Genomic DNA, 20,452 nt, shown 5'->3' with positions numbered 1-20,452 from the left:
TTTACATCGTTCAGAACAGGTCAATCAGAATGCTGAGGGGATTCAAATCTATGGAATCCTTTGATATTAAATGATTTGTTACTTGGAGTGATCTTAGAGATCATCTTATCCAAACACTTTATTTTTACAAAGAAACTAACACTCATAGAGCTGAAATAAATAGAGCTGACTAAAATCATTCAGATAATATGTAGCAGAGCTGGAAATTAAATGGAGGTTTCTAACTTGAAATCTAGCATCTTTCCCACTATAAAAAGGAACTGAGATATTTCACCTAAAAAAAGAAGATTTTAGGTAATATCACACCTAAATTTTTAGCAGTTTTACATTTGCCATATAGAAGAAGGATTCAAACCAACTGGGTCCCTGGGCTTTTAGCTAGAAGCAACTAGTAGAAATTACTACAAATTAGGAGAAATTCCTAGTGAAATTTCAGTTCAACAAAAAGAAAAACAATTAAAGCTATCTCCACATGGAGGATCTAAGGGTACCCATCTTTGAATGTCTTCAGGAGAAGGTTGAATAGGAGTCAGAAGTGTTGTAGATAAAATGTTATAGACAAAAGATGATATGGATTGGAACTGGAATGAGTGACCTCCGAATTTTTTTTCAATTCTTCATTCTATGATTCTATAACTTTATTCCTGAGAGAGTAGCTGAAGTATCACTGTCTAATCCTGTTGTCCATTTTAATCAGCAATATGATTAGGTATGTCTCCCCTAAGTTACCATCCTCCTTACATACTTGCAAGACACTCTAGTTGTCTCCCAACTAATTTCCATTAGCATTAGAGCAGAACTGATGAATTAACTGGGGATCTCAGGACAGGACACTGTCTTCATAAGCACTAAAATCATCTCTACTGCCATGTTAGGGACAGATGGATTCTCAGAAGCTCCTATTAGTGGCAAAAAAATCAAAAATATTTTGCATATGGAAGCTTATTCTCAGTATTACATCTTTTTCTAAGGTACAAAGACTGATGGACTAATTATGCAGAATGAGACACATTTTTAGGTATAGATAATGTGGAAATTTGCTTTGTTCCTCTATGTTATCATACTTTAATTTTTCTTTCTCTCCACCTCAGGCTTGGGGGTTGGCTAGTTGGAAAAGAAAAAGTATCTGTTAATTGAAATAAAAATTAAACCAAAGGGGACAAGAACAAAATACTTTAATCAAAAAAATTCTTATAAAAGACTCAAGTATTATTATTTCTTTAAAATAGTCTAGTGGCAATAATGGTTTTCAAATTGTGGTATTTCTTATGGCTTGGCCTTTATTCTGAGCATTAACAAGAAGATATATTCATCCTTACTAACTCTCCCCTCATTTTTATTTGCTACAAAGATGCATTTAATTTAATTAATCAAAATTATACATATAAGAGTTTAGAAACAGGAGTTCAGACTTCCTCATGAAATCTAAATAATAATATTCATAGTGGAAACAGCATTGAGTTTAGAGTTAGGAACACAGGCTCAAATCCCAGTCTTACAATGTATCACTTATATGATCTTGCACAAATCATTGCTTTCTTTTTAATTTTCAGATCTGTAAAATTAAGAGATTCTGTCAAATTACTTTTAAGGTCTCTTCCAGCTTCAGTATTGTATATTCAGTATAGTTGTACAAAAACTTCATTGTGTAGAATTGATTGATTCCTGAGTAGATGCCCATCAATTGGAGAATGGCTGGATAAATTGTGGTATATGAATATTATGAAATATTATTGTTTGGTAAGAAATGACCAACAGGATGATTTCAGAAAGGCCTGGAGAGATTTACATGAACTGATGCTGAGTGAAATGAGCAGGACCAGGAGATCATTATATACTTCAACAACAATACTATATGATAATCAATTCTGATGGATCTGGCCCTCTTCAGCAATGAGATGAACCAAATCAGTTCCAATGGAGCAGGAATGAACCAAACCAGCTACACCCAGCGAAAGAATTCTGGGAGATGACTAAGAACCATTACATTGAATTCCCAATCCCTTTATTTTTGTCTGTCTGCATTTTTGATTTCCTTCACAGGCTAATTGTACAATATTTCAGAGTTCGATTCTTTTTGTACAGCAAAATAATGGTTTGGACATTTATAGTTATTTTGTATTTAATTTATACTTTAACATATTTAACGTGTATTTGTCATCCTGCCATCTAGGGGAGCGGATGGGGGGCAGAAGGGAGAAAATTGGAACAAAAGGTTTGCAATTGTCAATGCTATAAAATTACCCATGCATATAACTTGTAAATAAAAAGCTATTAAAAATTAAAAAAAAAAAACATTGTTCATCAATTTTCCATGTCTGTTTTGGCAGGTATGCACTGAGGTATTTTATATTGTCTAGTTATTTTAAATTAACTAAAATGAACAATGAACAATGTTCTTGATATGTGGTGTAGTTTCCCTATTTTTCTCTTTTGATTAAATCTATTTTAGCTTTAATTTTGTCTGAGATCATGATTACCCATGCTTTTTTTACATAATAAATTTTTCCCTTGACCTTTTTAAAAAAAAAAAAGAATTGATGGATTCATCAAACTATTTTCTAGGCATGCAGTTCTTGGTGGGCATCTAAATTTACAAACTGTTTATAGTTTTCATTATTTAGGGTCAGTGATTAGGCAGACGATAAAATCCAATTATTTTTCCATCTTATCAATAGAATTATAGTTGGTGACTTCATGTTCATCCTAGAGTTGCACAGCCTCATCAACCCAGTGGTTATGAGAAGATTTCAGAGTGAAGCTAGGCAGACCCAATCAATGACTGTTGGAAAGAGGGAAGCAGACTTGAGAGTTGGAACAGAGCAAAGGCTATAATCCACTAACTGGGCTAAATGTAAGTAAATGAAAGACTGTTGATTTAAGGTATTTGCCTCCTTGTAAATCAATCATTAAGTAGATCAACTATCCCACATGATCAATTCCATTTTTTCCCATTGAACCTTATCTGTGATTGTATGGACATAAGGAAAATATCTCTACCAAAGCTGATCTCCACACCCAAACTCGGCATTCATTCCTTTTCCCTTTAGTTTAATTTCTAACCTTCAAAGCCCAACTCAAATGCCATGTCTGTCAAGATCCCTTTATAAATCCCCTTCAGTATAAATGACCTTTCTGGTAAGATATCACACAGTGATTTATTTTATAATTGAATAAAGCACTTACCATGGGTAATTGTAATATTGAGCAAAAAGAGCAGTAAATGTGAAATGAAACTACATGGCTTTCAATCTCAGCTCTGGAACTTATTTGGGGTGATTAACCTCACCACTCTGATATCTAACTCACCTCTCAGAATTTGTTTTCTCATTTGTGAATTGAGAACCATCATAGAGCAAATTACTAAGACAAAAATATGAAAAGAATAGGTAAATGATTTTTCAAGTATTTAATAGGTTCTATGAGTAAAGCATTGGCAATGCAAACAGAAAATTTAAGATATTCCCTGCTCTCAAGCAGCTTACATCATGATAGACAAATAGATATATATAGAGATGATAGTTTATCTAACTAGATAGATAGATAGATAGATAGAAATAGAGATGGATGGATGGAAGAATAGATAGATAGAAAGACAGAGACAAAAAGACATAGTTAGATAACATTTTATTAACCATTTTACTATGTCCCCAAAATAAACACAAAAACTGTGCTAGAAATACAAATGCAAAGAAGCAAGGCATTTCTGCCCTCAGGGAGCTTACATTCTAATGAAAGAATAAGATACATAAAGGGGAATGGGGATGGGGGAAACATGGTACAGAGATATAGTACAGAGATGTCAGGAAATAGTGTGGAGGACTAGTTCCTGGAAAGGTAAGTCAAAATCTCACCTATCAAAATTTACCCCAAGGACACAGTCTACTGGGCAAATAATCCATAAAGGAGTCTTTAGTTACAAAACAAATGTAAAAGCTGTCTGGTTTTAAGGGAAAAGCAACAAAACACATAATCGTGTATTTTTTTTTCACATCTCCAATAACAAAATCACATCCATTGGACCATTTGAAAGTTCTATGGACTTTGATAGTTGGAATTATTTTCTGGTTCCATAGGACATACATTTTCCTTAGAGACAGAAGTTGTAGGAACTACAAAGACAATTACCACTTTGAATGTCCACAAATTGGAAATCTTGACAGATAGCTTTTTGGGAGAGGAGAAGGGAGAGGCCTGGTAGCAGACTTTGGTTTGGAGAAGCTCAGCTTTTCCTGGGATTTAGGATATACCATTCCAGGATTTCTCCACTGAAATCTGAGAGGAGATTGTTACAATGATATCACCCACAAAGCAATATCACTTCTGGATTGAATGCAAGTTCATCATCATTGTCAAATTCTTTAGGATAAAAAGAAACACCAAGGACTATGATTTTTCAGCATAAGAAATTCTAAAAAGAAATATAGCATAAGCAGATAAGGAGCAAGGAAGATATGTTTTCAAATCCCATCCTATGACACCAACTGGTTTTATTACTCCTGACAAATCCATTAATTCTTCTATGCTCCAGGTAATTATAATTTAGCCTTCCTAAAGTAGCAAGCAGGCCCTAGATTATCCTTCACTTTCACATCTCATCTAGCCAGATACTTATATCCATTTTATTAAATTTTAATTTATTTTATTTTTTGATTTATGGAATAAAAGTATTTCCATAATATAGTATCTTTTTAAAAATGATTCCATATGAAAGTGCAAATCTATTACGTACAACTTGTTATTTCTTTTAAATATATAATAAAGTTATCACGTACATTTCTTTTTTTCTCCTCTCTCCTGAGAGGGATACCCTTAGACACAAAAATATGCATGTGAGTTTATGTAAAAATAATTCCATATATGCTTCTATTTATCAGTTCTTTCTCTATATGCAGATAGCATCTTCTTTCATAGGTCCTTTGTATTTAATTTGGGTATTCATAATATTCAAAAGGCCTTATTCATTCAAAAATGATCTTAAAACAATATTGCTGCAACAGTATAGACCATTTGCTTCCAAATTACATGTTCCCCTCTCCATTTCTCCTTCCTTCTCTCAGAAATCTAATCCACAGTAACCACTTCTTTCAGAAAAAGTGACTCAACAGACTCTCTATGGATCAGCTCACTATCTCTGTCCCCATTTGTGTTTTCTTCTCCTATTAGAATGTTGCTTTTAAGTATTTGTGTATTCAATGTTTAGCACAATGTCTGACACACAAAAAGGATTTAATAAAAGCTTTTTTCATTCATTGATAAGTTGCAGAGCAAGTGCAGATTTATATTGGTAAAGAACATTTCTTCACTCAGAGTTCCCTATTACAAGGCACTCATAGTTCTGGCCCAAAGCAAAACAAAACAAAACAAAATAAAAACATTTTGTAGATGAGGAAATTGAAGCTCAAGGTTGTCAGGTAATGTAACCACATTCATACAATTAGTTTCTGAGAAAGAATTTGAATTCAGGTCTTTCCTGACTTCAGTTCGAGCAGTCTTTCTTCTCTTCCAGACTATTTTTGCATCCAAAGTGCATTGAGATTTACAAAGTGCTTTCCTCAAACAACTCTATGAAGTAGAAGGTACAAATATTGTTTTCCTCATCCTCCTCAAAGAAGGAAACTGAGTTTCAGACTGGTAGACTGACTTGCCCAAAGCCACACCCCCATAAAATACGGGAGCCAGGATTAAAAAATCAGTACTCTTTATACCCTCAATCCAGTATTCTTTCACTGAGGACTGGAAATATAAAGATGAAAAACTATAGCGTATTAGCCCTCAATAATTTTATTTCTTAACAGAGACCATGAAATATAATCACAAATACTGCAATTTGATTTAGAAAATGATTAAGCATAGACAAGAGGTCCTATATAAAGGCTTGGGATATTCAGAGAAGGAAGGATCATTTCAGAGGTGAGAATCAGCCAAGGATTCATAGAAGAAATGATTCTTTTGTTCAGTACCTCATGTCAGGAGATGCCTTGAATCGATAAAAATGGATTAGCAGACTGGTGCTGGCACTTGGAGATAAATTTGCACATGTTGAATTGAAGGTGACATACAGGTAGTTTTAAAATGTGAAACCAAAGATTTGGGCTGGATTTAGAAAGTTTGTGGAATAATACTAAGAACTGGAAAGTGAGAATATGATAATTGGAACCCGAGAGGTCTTCAAGTCCAGCTCTTTTGCGTGAGTCTCAGAAAGATGAAGTGACTTTATTCTAGTCTCCTATTAAGTCAGTGGCAAAGGTTAGTCCAAAACTAAAGTCTCTTACTATTGTTCTAATGCTGCTTCTATCACAATGTGTTGTCTGTCCTTCGTCAGCAAAATCTTTAGAAAAGTTTTGATTGATATAATTTCTTTCATTTGCACATATCCTCTGAGAAGTACCTAGCTTCTTCCCTTATTTCTCTTTCCAGTTTAATGCTCTGTTTTTCTTGGGTTCAATAACTTCTGCATTCCTACAGGGAAATATATATTTCATCCATTGAAATAGCAATTTTCCAACTCTATACTTAAATGTTTTATAAATATCTCATCATATACATCTGGCTTATAAACAAGAATTGCTCTCGTCAGTTCATCATTAATATTAATATTTTCTAAGATTAGAATACAAGTATGACTAAGCAATCTACGCCATTTTATCATTATAGCATTTCTTTAGAACTACATTCTTTTTCAATGGAAAAGAATGAATTTTCCCTCCTAATGCCCTCCTAAAATATTTAATTCTACTTGTGTCTAATCTCTCGTATTCAATGACTTATTTCAAAATGGTAAGTATTCCCCCAACCCATTAGTTTATCAAAATTTCATGCTGCATGGTGGGATGTAAAATGGGTCCTTGTCAATAGTTTCCCACACACATTAAGTTCATTCCAACATTTATGCCTTTGTTCCTGCTGTTTCCCTCTTCTGTGTTGTTTATTTACCACAAAGCTCTCCACATCCTATCCATACTTCAGATCCTATCTCTTCTTCAACAAATCATTTTTCATCCACCACAATTTATATGACTCTTCCAGTTTTGAGTGTTTATGAAATTAACCATCTGGTCCACATATTTTGGTGTTAAATCCTATCCTGCCTGGTACTTTCACTTAATCACTTTATATAACTACGGATTTTCTCCCCAGATAAATTTATGTTCTTTTTAAGACAATTATTTTCAACATAACTTTTTATATGTTACAACTCCCGACCCCTACAAGACTGGGCAAATAGTAGTCACTCTAGAAATAAAAGTCAGCTTGAATTTGAATTTATAATAGAAGTTTAAATTGCATCTCATTTCATTCAGGCACAGGAGTCACTATTAAGACAGATCTAGGAGATTTTTCTTATTTTTTTATCTTCATTTTTCTTATCTGCAACACCAGTATGAATTTTTCATAGTCTCTCTAAAATGACTCAACTTTCTTTTTCCCATAAAGTTTGAAGTATCAGGGAAAGCATAGGACTATTGATGGCTCTATTTTTCCTCTGAACAAAAAAGTAACTAGAGATCAAGGCAACTGAGACATTTCTCCAACATCTTAGTAGGGAAGCAGTACCAGTCCCAAGTCTTGTGTTGCTACCTGAAGAGTCACTCCCCTATGCCCATAACTCATTTCCCTAAACGTATCACCTCCCTTCTGCTTCCTCCAATGTATGAGGGCTCAAGGGTCATGAGCTATAAGGTTGGGAACCAGTCCCTCTAGGAAACAATTTATTACTTTTCTCAGTATTGCTATACTTAATGAGGCAAACTATTTACATGCTAACCCCACTCAAATGAAGTTGCCCTGAAAAGGAGAATTTCAAACTACATTTTTACCTTTGAGAATCAGTGATAAGTTTTTAGATATTCTTCTTCCACTCTCAGACCCCTTAAGAGTTCTTCTATTTTTCAGGTCTCAACTATTTGGCAATACCTATAAACAATTCCAAAATCTACCTTTTCAGACCTCTCTCCTATAGAACATTTCTATTTAGACATCCTATAAATACTTGAAATTAAACATACTAAAGATCAAACTTATCCTTTCCCTCAATTTCTTTGTCACCATCAACACTACAGCCAGATTCTCCCACTAATACTCTTTAGACATTTTCTGTCCCTTACTCTCTATCATCAAACAGTCTAATAGCTATTGTCTTCACCATTTTTCATCTTTATTATTTCATGCGTATTAGCCATCATCTTCCTAGTTCTGTGACCCTGAGCAAGTTATTTTGCCTCTCAGCCTCAGTTTCTCCTCTCCCAAAATGGGAATATTGGACTGAATGACCTCTGCATTTCCTTTTAGCTTCTAAATATATGGTCCTAAATTGGTAAATTGTTTTGTAAATGTTCTCAAGTCCTTTCATATATAGCACCAGATATCAATCAATGACCAAATGAGATGAGAGATAAAACACTTCACACAGTTCTTGGTTCACAGTAGGCACTTAAGGGCTTCATCTCTCTCCTCCCCTCATTATATGAGAGGCAGCATGGAATAATGGATGGTGAGAAATCTCAGAAAGAGGAAGAATTTGGTCCAAGACTTTCCTTCTTCATTTACAGGCTTAGACCTTCTTTCTTTGGGGGCAATTGGGATTAATATAATCTCTTTTTCTTTGACAATTAGATTTATTTTTTCTTATGAGACATTAAAACCATCCTCAATTCTTGATTGGTTCAGAGGATTAAAGGTTTATTCTTTTAATATCACATCCTGATCACCTATCAGCCATAAAGTACTTCCAGAATTCATTGATTCTTAGTTAGCAGATCACAGTGGATCCTAGGCAACTAACCACTACATGGTGGGATGCTTTATGAAATAAAAATGATAGAATGCTTAATGTAATAAAATATTTTTTAAAAATATATTAAAAGAGAGCAGCTAAGTGTGTAATGAATAGAGCACTGGCTCAAAAGCCAGGAAGCCCTGAGTTCAAATCCAGTATCACACTTGATACTTACCAACTGTGTAATCCTAGACAAGTCATTTAACCCTACACAAGTCATTTAACCCCAATTGCTTCACAACCCCCCAAAAAAAGCTCCCAAATATTCTAAAGATAAATAAAGCAAAAGGTTCCAGATTTCAAAATGATAGTGCTGAATTTCTACCAGCTCTTTGGGCAAGTCATCAAACCTTTTTAGGGACTCAGTTTTCTTATTTGAAAAAATTTGACCAGATGATCTTTAAATTCTCCTACTACACTATATTTATAATCCCAAGGAAAGATTCTAAGGACATAGTAGGTAAAGGAATAATCAGCAAAAAGGGGAATAATTGGAGGAAGTGACTAGATCTTCATGCTCCAACTCAAATCTCACCTCTGATTATCATGTTTTGTGAACTTACTCCAAATGCCTTCAGAACTTTTTCAACATGTGTGGTATGTAGAGCATTTCACTTTTAGTGAATTGAATGCAGAACTTGGAGTCAAGGAGCTCTACGTTTAAATTAAATTTCAGGCACTTAACTAATTCTGTGACTCTAAATGAGACATTTAAGTTTTCTGGGACATCTATAAAATAAGGAAATTGGAATAGCTGATCCCTGAAGTCCTTTCTATTCTAAATCTATCATCCTAAATTGCTAAGTTGTTTTGCAAGTGTTTTCAAGTTGCTTTACATAGAGTATCACACATCATCCTACCATAGTCAACATATTTAGTAGACAGAATGCCACTCTTAGAGGCAAGAAGACTCTGACACAGACTGGCTTTGTCATCCTGGTTAAGGCATTTAATTCTCAGTTATATCCCTAAGATCATAAATCACAAAGTCGTTGCTGGTAGACAGAGTTTCCTAACTAGGAGTTTGTTGTATTTAAGAAATTACAAGTTTGGTGTTTTATTTCATATAATATATATAACAATCATAAATTATGTATTTTACACAATATATAATATTAATATTAAATAAATTAAATAATTTAATTACAATAAACATATGTTAAAATTAATATTATAAATAATAAAACTAAATAATTATAGTAAAATAATATATAATGTATGTGGGTTATACAGAAAGACAGAGACAGACAGAAGGAGAGAAGAGACAAACAAGACAGAGAGACAGAGATCTGCTAGAACATAGAACACACATACCTTTTTGCATTGTAGTGGTAAGTTGTTTTGCAGGTATACTTGGGATAATTGAACTGTGTTTCATTCCTTCACTGAGAATAGAAGCTCCTCCAGAAGAATTCCCGTATTTTATTGTGTGTGCATCCTCAGGCCTCCAAGTACAATACAGAAGCTATTCAATAAATGTCAATTGATCGAGTTCTTGTTTGTCCTTCACTTGAAGAGGACAGGAGGGTGATGTCTTGACTTGCAAGTGAACTGAGTTTAAGTAATACAGGGCTGCATAAACTCATCAGCCTCATTCTCTCTTCCAGAACCATCTAAGTCCAAAGGCAAGGCACAGGTCAGGACAACTGGTGATGGGTAGAGACAAAATGGGAGACCCTAGGTTTTTAAAGATATTTGTCTGAGGCAACACCATTAAGTAGTTAAAGTGAGATAAGGACTGAGGCCAAAAATAGTCTAATTTGCTTTCACAAAAAAGAATAAACTTAGGAAGGAAAGATCCTCTGAGATTCGGGCCAGAACAGAAATAATTGATATTTTTACTTACTCTGAGCTATCAAATTCCATTGACCAGTCTTTGACAGCCAAAATAATTTGGGTTTAAATGGTCAACTAACTCCATTTGTATCCCAATGGACTTTGTCAAAGTCTGGTTTTCCAGAGCTATATTTCAAGAAATCATAAATAAAAATTATATGAGAAAGAGTTAATTGTTCCCATTTTTTCAGAAAAAAACATCAGTAATAGAATAAATAATTAGATACAAAGGGAAAAAACTAACTTCCAAACTCCAAGATACCTTGCAAAGTATAAGCAATCAAAATTAATATTCCTTTAGACTGAGCACCCATATGTAAGAGTATGGCTTATAAAGAATTACCAGAGGGGAAGAGATCACCATCTTTCATCAGCTACATGTTTTATCATAGAAATGACTTTTCCTGAGAATCGGCTTTGAATTGACATGTACTAGGAGAATTCTAAATTATAAAATATTTAGATATCATCTTCTAGCATTAGTCTGACCTAGATGAGATAAATCAAGTGGAGCTATTCAGTGGTGATTTGATATGGTAGCCTTATCTAACAAGCTTATGCCAAAAAAATGAAAATATTCCAGCAGGCAATCTGTACTTATCTATTCCTTTTTCTCTGAGAAATTAGATACATCCCCCAGCCTGTCACTCCTTCGCTGCCATTCAGTAGCTGGGAGATTAGGATTCCTCCTTTGCCGGATGAGTCAGAAAGAGCGCAATGTGAAGTATTCAAGCAGCTGGTATACTTTTGGGCATTCTCTCTCATATGACTGTCAAACCCATACTGATGTCACGAGAACCAAAATAAAACAAAGGACAAAAAATATTAGTCCCTATTTCATTCTCCCTGAAAAGTTGGAAAGAAATAGTAATTTTTAAAGAAAAGAAAATGTGATGTCTGAGGATGAAAAGAAAACAGGTTTTCAAGGGGTTCCACAATTAAGCTGTTTGCTCACTGGAGATAAATGAATGTATTTTTCATCATAGTATGATAGTTTCATGATACTGATGGCACTGAGCTTGGCAAGAAGTAATATTTAGTTCACATATGAGTAATTTGGCTTTAGTCCCAGCAGAAGCTATTACTATAGCAGATACAAATTAACCAAAGGGGAAAAGTTTGCACATTTTAACTAAAATTTAGAAAATATGTGTTTTTCATGGAACTTTTCACCAGAGTCACAGAATTTCAGAGTAGGAGAGAGCCTCAGTGGTTATTTGTCCAATCCATAGCTGGAAAAGAATTCCTTATAAACTTTTTGTTTGTCATCATCAGACTACTTCATTTCCAGACTACTCCATCAGAAATTTCTTTCTTGACAACATGTCAACATTTTCCTCTTTCCAGCTTCCATCAATCTCTCCTGGTTTTGACCTGTCAGGGCAAGCAGAAAAAATAAGCAGGAAAATCTGAGTTCAAATCCTCTTATTAGATACTTTATGCATTAACTTTGGCAAGTCATATAAAAGGAAGAAGTAGGATTCAATTGCTTCTGATGTCATTTCTGACTCTAAAACTACAATCCTATATCCAAAATCTAAGCTTCTTTCATGTAATGGCTTTAAAAGACATGAAAAGAACTATTATACCCTTCTCTTCAGCAGGCCAAATATTCCTAATTTCTTCACCCAGTTTTCATATGGCATGAAGTCAAAGTCCAAATTACTTGCCCTCCTTGGAACACAATCCAACTTATCAATATGATTCCCAAATCTTGAACCCTAGAATTTAACATAATACCCCATGTGTGATCTCAGGAAGTATGGGGCAGAGTTCAATGGGGCCATCATCCCCTTTCTCCTAGATGCCTTAATTCACTTAATGAAGTTTAAAATTAATTTCCTTAATTTCCATATTATTCTGTTGACTCATATTAGAATACAACCTTAGATATTTTTTTAGTCAAATTGTTCTCTAGTTACTTTTTTCTATCTTGTACATAAAGGTGGTTTTTTTTTTTTTGGAACCCAAATATAGAATTTTATATTCATTCCTATTAAAATACATCTACAATATTCAACTTATTCTAGCTTGTCATAAACTTTTTGAAATATGAATTTATCAACCATCCTTCCCATCTTTATGTCATCTGCAAGTATGAGCATACAATCAGATTATTAACAAACATGTTAAATGCCACAGGGCCAAAAACAAATCTCTGAATGTTTTCTTCCAAGCTGAAATCAAACTATTAACAACTACCCATTGAATCTAGAGATTCAGTGATAAAACTAGGTTAAGCATATGTTCATTCAGCCCCTTCTTTCCCTTTTGTCTCCTTTTACATTCCAGAAATCATTTTCCTTGGAAGAGTCAAAACCAGAATTGAGTTTTTCCTTTTATCAATTATCATTTGCCCATCTATTTATTGCCCATTTTCCTATCTATAATTTGCCAATAAGTGTAATAGTTATCTATACTAGCATTACTAGGGCCAGATATCAAAAAGGTCAGGGGCTATAGTAATTAGGAATAGAAGGAACTTTAGAATTTATCTAGCTCAATCTCCTCATTTTACAAATGAGGAAACTAAATTATCTAACTCATATCCACATCAGAGAACAGGATTAAGGTCTAAATAAAGGTCCTTTGACTCAAAAATAGAATAGAGGGGCTATACAAATTAGTTGGTACTTATCCCAAAGTTTCTCATATTATAAGGACTTCTTTGCATTTTTTAATGATGTGAACTTGCCTTATCTCTCCAACTAGACTCTACTAATTGCTTCTAATACTAATCATTTCTTAAAATTACCTCTAATTTCATCAATAATTTTCCCTATTAATTAATATTAGTCCCCTCTTTCTAATTTATAATTTTAGAGAGTTGCCCAGAACAAGAGGAGATGAAACAATTTGTCCAGGATTACACAATCAGTATATGTCAGAAGTGAGACTCCAAGACTACTTCTCCATGATGCTGCCTCACAACTTACATTTATAAGGCATTTTAAAGTTTAGCAAGTCCTTTCCTCAAGACAATCTTGTGAGATAGATAGTATACAAATTTTTATCCTGTTTTACAGAGAAAAAACCTGAGACTCAGGAAGGTTATGTGATTAGAAGCCTGCTTCCTTGGCTATCCTTGGCAGTATCACGAGTGCTTACTTATCTATTGTTACCTTGGCCTGTTTTAAATATTTTTCCCTCTCTCACCCAGCTTCATCCAGAACAAAAAGATCTCAGAAAAAAGGGGGTAGCCTTGAGGGTAGAATGTAAATGGAATATTATGTGTCTTGAGAAATGATGAAATTTTTGAAAAGACTTGTATAAATAACGAAGACGGAAGAAAGCAGAAACTAAAGAAAAGAGTATATACAATGACTACACCAGCAAAGGAAAATAGCAAAACAGTAAGTTTTGCTTAACTATTTCTATTTGTTAGAATGAAAGGTTCAAAGTGGGGATGTTGGTAACGGTGGAATAAAAACATTTTTTAAAAAAATAAATCAATATCATGGAAACCTTACTTTCCATTTCAAAATTTGCCATTCAACTTTTGGGTTACTCTTTCTGTGGTATTTTTCAGTATGACATTCATTGATTTTTTTCATTTAATTTGACTCAAAAATCAAAGAAATTTAGTGGAACTCACTTTTCAAAAGGACTTTCATATAGATTCTGAAATGATATATTAATTTTGCATTTAGATTTATAGCAAATGTTACTATTTAATTAAACCCTCAGGCTGAGGTAGTTTAGCTGAACAATAGAAATCTAATTACCCTCTATAACAGGTACAGAATTGTAGATCCTTAGGGCCAGATGTGACTTTAATGCCATCAAGTACAACCTTCCATCCGTGACAGATAATGATCCAATTCTGCAGTTTTCTACTAATGGGGAACTCTTCCAGTTAGCCCATTCAGTCTGTAAAGAGTACTGTTTATTAGAAAATTCTTTCTCCAACTAGACTGAAGTCTTCCTCTCTGTAACTTTTACCTATTGGTCTGTTCCCTCTGGAGCACACTAAATAAGTCCGATTATTTCTCTCCATTGAAATCCTTTAAATATTTAGACACAAAGACCTATCGTCTCTACCCCGATTACTATTTTTCTTTTATGAGTCAAATACATCCAGTTATTTCAAGTATGTTTTATAGGACATTATGATTTCCCAACCCCTTGACAAACAGGTTGCTATCCTTTATATGTATTCAAATTTTGGGATGCCCCCCTTAAAAATCAGTGCCATCAAACAGTGGGTATATTTTATCAAATGAACATGAAGGGCTGGAGGAATCATTTCCAGGAGGAATGAAATCACATTGTAAAAGTGAGGACAGATGAGAGTCATCAAAAGTGACAAAAAGATAGTTTGAAATGGAAGTGATTAGAAAAATTGGATTAGATGAACAAAAGTTCTCCTCCATATCTGAGATTCTGTGAATCTAATACAAGACTACAAATTATAGATCAATTGATTTGATGTTGTTGATATTGATGAGATGTGTATCTGTGTGTATGTATATGACGGTATGCTTCCCTCAAAAATCTTCTGGTATTGGTAGACACATATCTTTTGGCAGGATCATTTATATAAAAGCAGGTTCCTTAATTATGATTTTCTTTGTGATCATTCTATTCTTTTTCCTCCTTGACTCCCTCCCTTGTGACCAAACTACTGGACTGAATACAGTAGAAATTTGAGAGAAACATTATTTTTATCCCAGCTCAGCTATCGCTCCTTTATAGTCCTTTGAACAATTTCACAATCTTTTTTAGAGACTTGGCTGTTTTAAAATGGGAGAACACACTACAATGAAGTGGAAAGAAAATTATGAAGTTAATACTGAAACTTTTTGAAATTCTTTTTTCCCCTTCTATTGTTTGAGTACTTGATGTAGCTTTGATTCTCTCCTGCAGCTGGAGAGCCACTTTTCAAGTTTCCATGACCTGATTGGCCTGTCAATTGGAGTACTGCACTCAATTCCAGCAGGACAGCATGTCCTAGGCAGTCATTATATGCCTGAAAGCACAAGAACATAGTAGATGAAAAACTATCCTTTCTTACATTCTTATTTTGATTCACTGAGCTAAATGTACAAACTCCAAAATGTAAATCTAATGGAAATAATACATGGGAGGAAATTCACTCACTCCCCAGAAAATCACTTTTAAATAAAATCTAATTTTGACCCAAATGCATTCTAGGAGCTTGGCTCTTAAGTATGGCATCCTTAATCCTTTTTCTTTTGTCGTCTTTTGTTTAATTAAGTAAATTTTGCATGCACAAAAATGCCAGATTAAAAACCAGGATGGTTTAAACACAGCAAGTGTCAGATGGTGTATATATATATATATATATATATATATATATATATATGTAATATACACATATTAATGGATCTGAGATTCCATTGATGTGGCTACTCCCTCCTTGATATAGATTGCAAGCCTTCCACATTCAATGATATTGTGCCTAACCATAATGAATGAAAAATAATATTGAGTTTACTGTGTTCCAAGCCCTATTCTCAGTGCTAGTCAAACAAATAGAAAAGTGCAATAGCTTCTACACTCAAGGCACTCACACATATTCAGCTTCGAGTCCAATGAAAAGGCTTGATGTTCTAAGGGTGCAGAAATGGGGCAGATGTCAAGGCCACAAGGTCCTTGGGGCCCAGAGCACTTTTAATACCTGAAGGATCTTAGGAAGCAGTGGCAGGAAACTTCATCGTTCTCCACTGCATCAGAAAGAATGGTGAGCATTGCCACACACATTTACACCTACTGGATATCCCAGAGACCGTCCTCTGGTCTTTTTGATATCCATGGATACCAATGCAAGATGCAGGCTGGACATCTTGTAGCCTCTTCCCCCTCATAATTGACACTCCAGGTCTTCTGATCATACCTGACCTAAATGGTTCCTATATCATCACTTGGTATTCACAAATCATAACAGATAAGGGCAGTAGAGAGAATACAAATTGATTAATTTTTCAATTAATTAATTAATTAAATGAAGTAATTTTTCTGGTCAATTCAAGGGTATCAATGTAAATGCTTTCTATTGTTATTCTGCAACCACATAATGGTGCATCTAATTTTTAGTTTTTCTCTCTCTTCCAATGCCAAATGGTTATCAATCCCTTTCCTTACTATCATCATCCCTGCCTTCCTTCTGATTTGCTTCTTCTAATATTCTGTAAACCAAATTTATAAAGAATTACATGCTAAAAATAAGCAAAAGTCCCCAAAACCAAGGAAAACTTTTAAATATGAATAACCAAGAAGTGTATGGAGAAAGGCCAGTGTCCATTCCATTCCCCACTTAAGAAGTAACTGGAGTGATAAAATATTAATTATATAGATAATTTTTCATATTCTGATGGAATCAAACCCAATTAAATTACATCAGATCCACTTTGTCCTTCTGTGTGAAAAACATATATCTCTAGAATTTATTGTAAAGTGAATCTTTTTTAAATCCACCTTTACCTGAATTCTTACTTGATCAAGGAGGATTTAGTTATTTCATGTTATAAAAATAATTTCAGTCATTGCTGAAAAATTATCCATGCATATATCTTATAAATAAAAAACTATAATAAAAATAATAATAATTTCATTTAAAACAAATAAGAACTGATAAGTATAATTATGTCTTTATGTAGACATATAGCAAACTCTAAGGTCTCATTTACCAGGAAATCTCACTGTATTTGATATGGTTATATATTAGAATACCTGACATATGTAATAGATACCATATCAGATATGAGCCTAATATTACACTGATTGCTCATAAACAGAGAAATTCCCTGACACCTTAGATTTTCTACCTGGAATTACAAAATAGATCAAAGTTAACAACTTGCTGACAGTCAACCTAGGAGATTTTGGTTTTGATTATGTACCACTCTGAATTTAACCTATTTTGACAAATGTCATTGCAGCCTTAGAAAATTATATTTTCCTTAGAAATGCTCTTCACTTGGAAACAATGGCATTTCATATTATTCTGTCTTTTGATCTCTTAAAGACCAAATGCTACAATCAACACAAATACTTCTTCGTCTGTCTCCAACATTTTCAAAGTGTCTATTTATTATGTCCAGAAACTCATACGAGTGTCTCTTCAACTAACCAGGATCTTTTCCTTCTCTACTCAGAGCATAACGAACAATGACAACATAAAAAGGCTTTTGTCTAGGAATTGGGTCAAAACAAATTGAAGCTATGTGCCACTGCAAAATCTCACGTGACATTCTTTAAGCACATAGTTGATATTTAGTAGATGCCGGTTTGATCGACAAACTGAAATTACAAAATATGGGAACAAAAATGTTCCCATATGGCTTGACCTAGGTGGCTTTTGAGTATTCTTCCAGTTCTAAGATTCTCTGGTCCTATGTTAGCACATCGAGGTAAGAAATGTTCATATTTGCATTTTACAGAAGAGAGAACTCCACCTTAATAAGGCAAAGTAACTTAACCATGGTCCTTTAGCTAGTGATGCCAGTGTTACCTTTGGTACTCAGATGTCCTGGCTCTCAGCCCAGAATTCTTTGCTCTTATACCAGGTTGCCTCTCATTGGCCATGTTCTGCACAGAGAGATAATAAGCTCTCAAGAATTCAAAGCTATTATGCATCTTTAGATTGAAAGAGTTCCTTAGAAAGGCTAGCTTATTATTCATGCTCATTTGTACAATGAAACAGTGAAAACTTGTGCTCATAAACAGACAAATTAGCATAGCAATAGGATAGCTGTTTATAAGAGTAATCAATGATGCAATCAGTTTGCATTTCAAAATTGACTTTTGTTAATATCTTGAATAATTCATAGCACTTTTATGGCACTAGGTGGAATATAAATAGGCAATCTCTTTACAACCTCAGATAGTGACAATTTTATGAATGGTCTCCTCACGGTTAACCCTTATAGTTTTAGTGTTTAGTTATTATATACTTATAAGTATATAAGATATACTTATATATGTCATATATCTACATAGTTTAAATATTAAAAATATATGTATATAATATGCACTCATACAACAAAAATATATAAAATATAAAAGTAGATGTCATTTTTAGTGAATGTTTAGAAAATACTTAAAAATGCTTTCCAAATTGTTGGGGTTAGAGGTAAGGTACGCCTACAATCCTGAAAATCTGCATAAATTTTTTACCCTACTTTTGTATCAGAGGAGTCTGATTATTATGGCATTGAAAGATAAAACATGTTGATATTATACAATAGTATATATACAATATATACATTATTGTATATATACTACTGTATAATATATACATTATTGTGTAATGTTTTATATGTGTATATACATATGTACTTGTACATATATGCACACATGTGCATACATATACAGTATATGTGTAAAATATCAGCATGTATATATATATATATGTGTGTGTGTGTGTGTGTGTGTGTGTGTAATGAATTTCTGAGTTTTTAAACTTTTTCTATGTCATCTACAGGCCCTCACTGTGATCTACAGAGTTTCTATGAAACTCTCCAAAAAATCTCATTTAATTATCTTTTGCTGGCCTGTGATATATTGAAACTGCAATGAGAAAAGTCTTAATGAGGAAGGGATAACTGTAAAGGTAAAAAGTATGTCAAAACAACAGTTTGCAACAGTGGCTATATTTCTTTGTTTTGATACCTTATTCATTAAAGGAAATCTTGAAGCTAAACTGTCTTTTGGCTATTTTTTAGAACAATTATGGAGTCTAGAGGCAAACTGAGTTACAGAGGTGAGAGTGTACAGTTCCCTAGAAACATTTGAACAATCTAACCACATACTCTTTCCATCGCTCCATTAATATAGTGCTGGTGTCCATTAGAAATCATCTAATCATTGCTTTAAAGGAAAATAGCTGGAATTATATCTGAATGGTGAGACATGGTACAAGAGAGTATGATGCTATCCAAATATCACTCGGGGTAAATCTAAGAATTAGAGAGACAGCATGTTGTAGGGATAAATGTCTGACCTTGTGGTTGTTCCTCACTGTATTTTCTGATACATATAAATTAGGTGAGTATAAACAAATGACCACTTAGTATTCCAAGTAACTCATTAAAGTTATGACCTACAGACAGGCTGTTGATTTATATCAGTGGAGGGAAAGGGAGTTTCAATACTCATATGTACAAATAAAAATAAACAAAAAGCAGCAACAAAAAATGCACAAACAACATCCTTACACACATGTACATACACATAGGATTGTCTGGCCTCTCAGAAAGAAAGTTCTTTGTATTTAAGATTAGGAACATCTTTACAAAGTTTATCCTTGAAGAGTTACTCAGCAATGTTAGGATAAACAAAATTAATGCAACAGCTATTGACCTACCATTTTTCATAGTATTTTATGTAGTTAGTACAATGAATACATTTCCAAGCCTAGATTGAGGAACAACTGAGTTTAAATCTAACCTTAGACCTTTATTGTGTGACCCTGTTCAAATCACCTGTTTGAGTTTTTCAAAAGTTTCCTCATCTGCAAAATTAAGATAATAATAACACCTATACTCCCAGCGTTGTTGTAAGGTTCAAGAGATAATAATTGTAAAGTGCTTAGTGCAACACCTGGCACATATTAAGTGCAAAAAATGTTAGCTGTTATAAAATAAGATGTGATCCATTTTCTCATGAAGCTTACAGTCTAGTACTAAATATATATTTGGGTTAGTGATAGTAATGTGATCATCACTAAACATTCATCTCAATTTCTTAATGGAAAAGAAAATAAGAAAGAAAAGAAAAAAAGATGAGAGAAATATAATAATACCTATAGTTTGTTAATACTTTAAAAGATCTGTGAATTCATTTGGTAAAGATATTTCTTCCATCAGTGAATTT

Source organism: Sarcophilus harrisii, chromosome 6 (assembly GCF_902635505.1).
Source record: "Sarcophilus harrisii chromosome 6, mSarHar1.11, whole genome shotgun sequence".
In the NCBI taxonomy this organism is placed as follows: Eukaryota; Metazoa; Chordata; class Mammalia; order Dasyuromorphia; family Dasyuridae; genus Sarcophilus; species Sarcophilus harrisii.
This window is presented reverse-complemented; position numbering follows the sequence as displayed.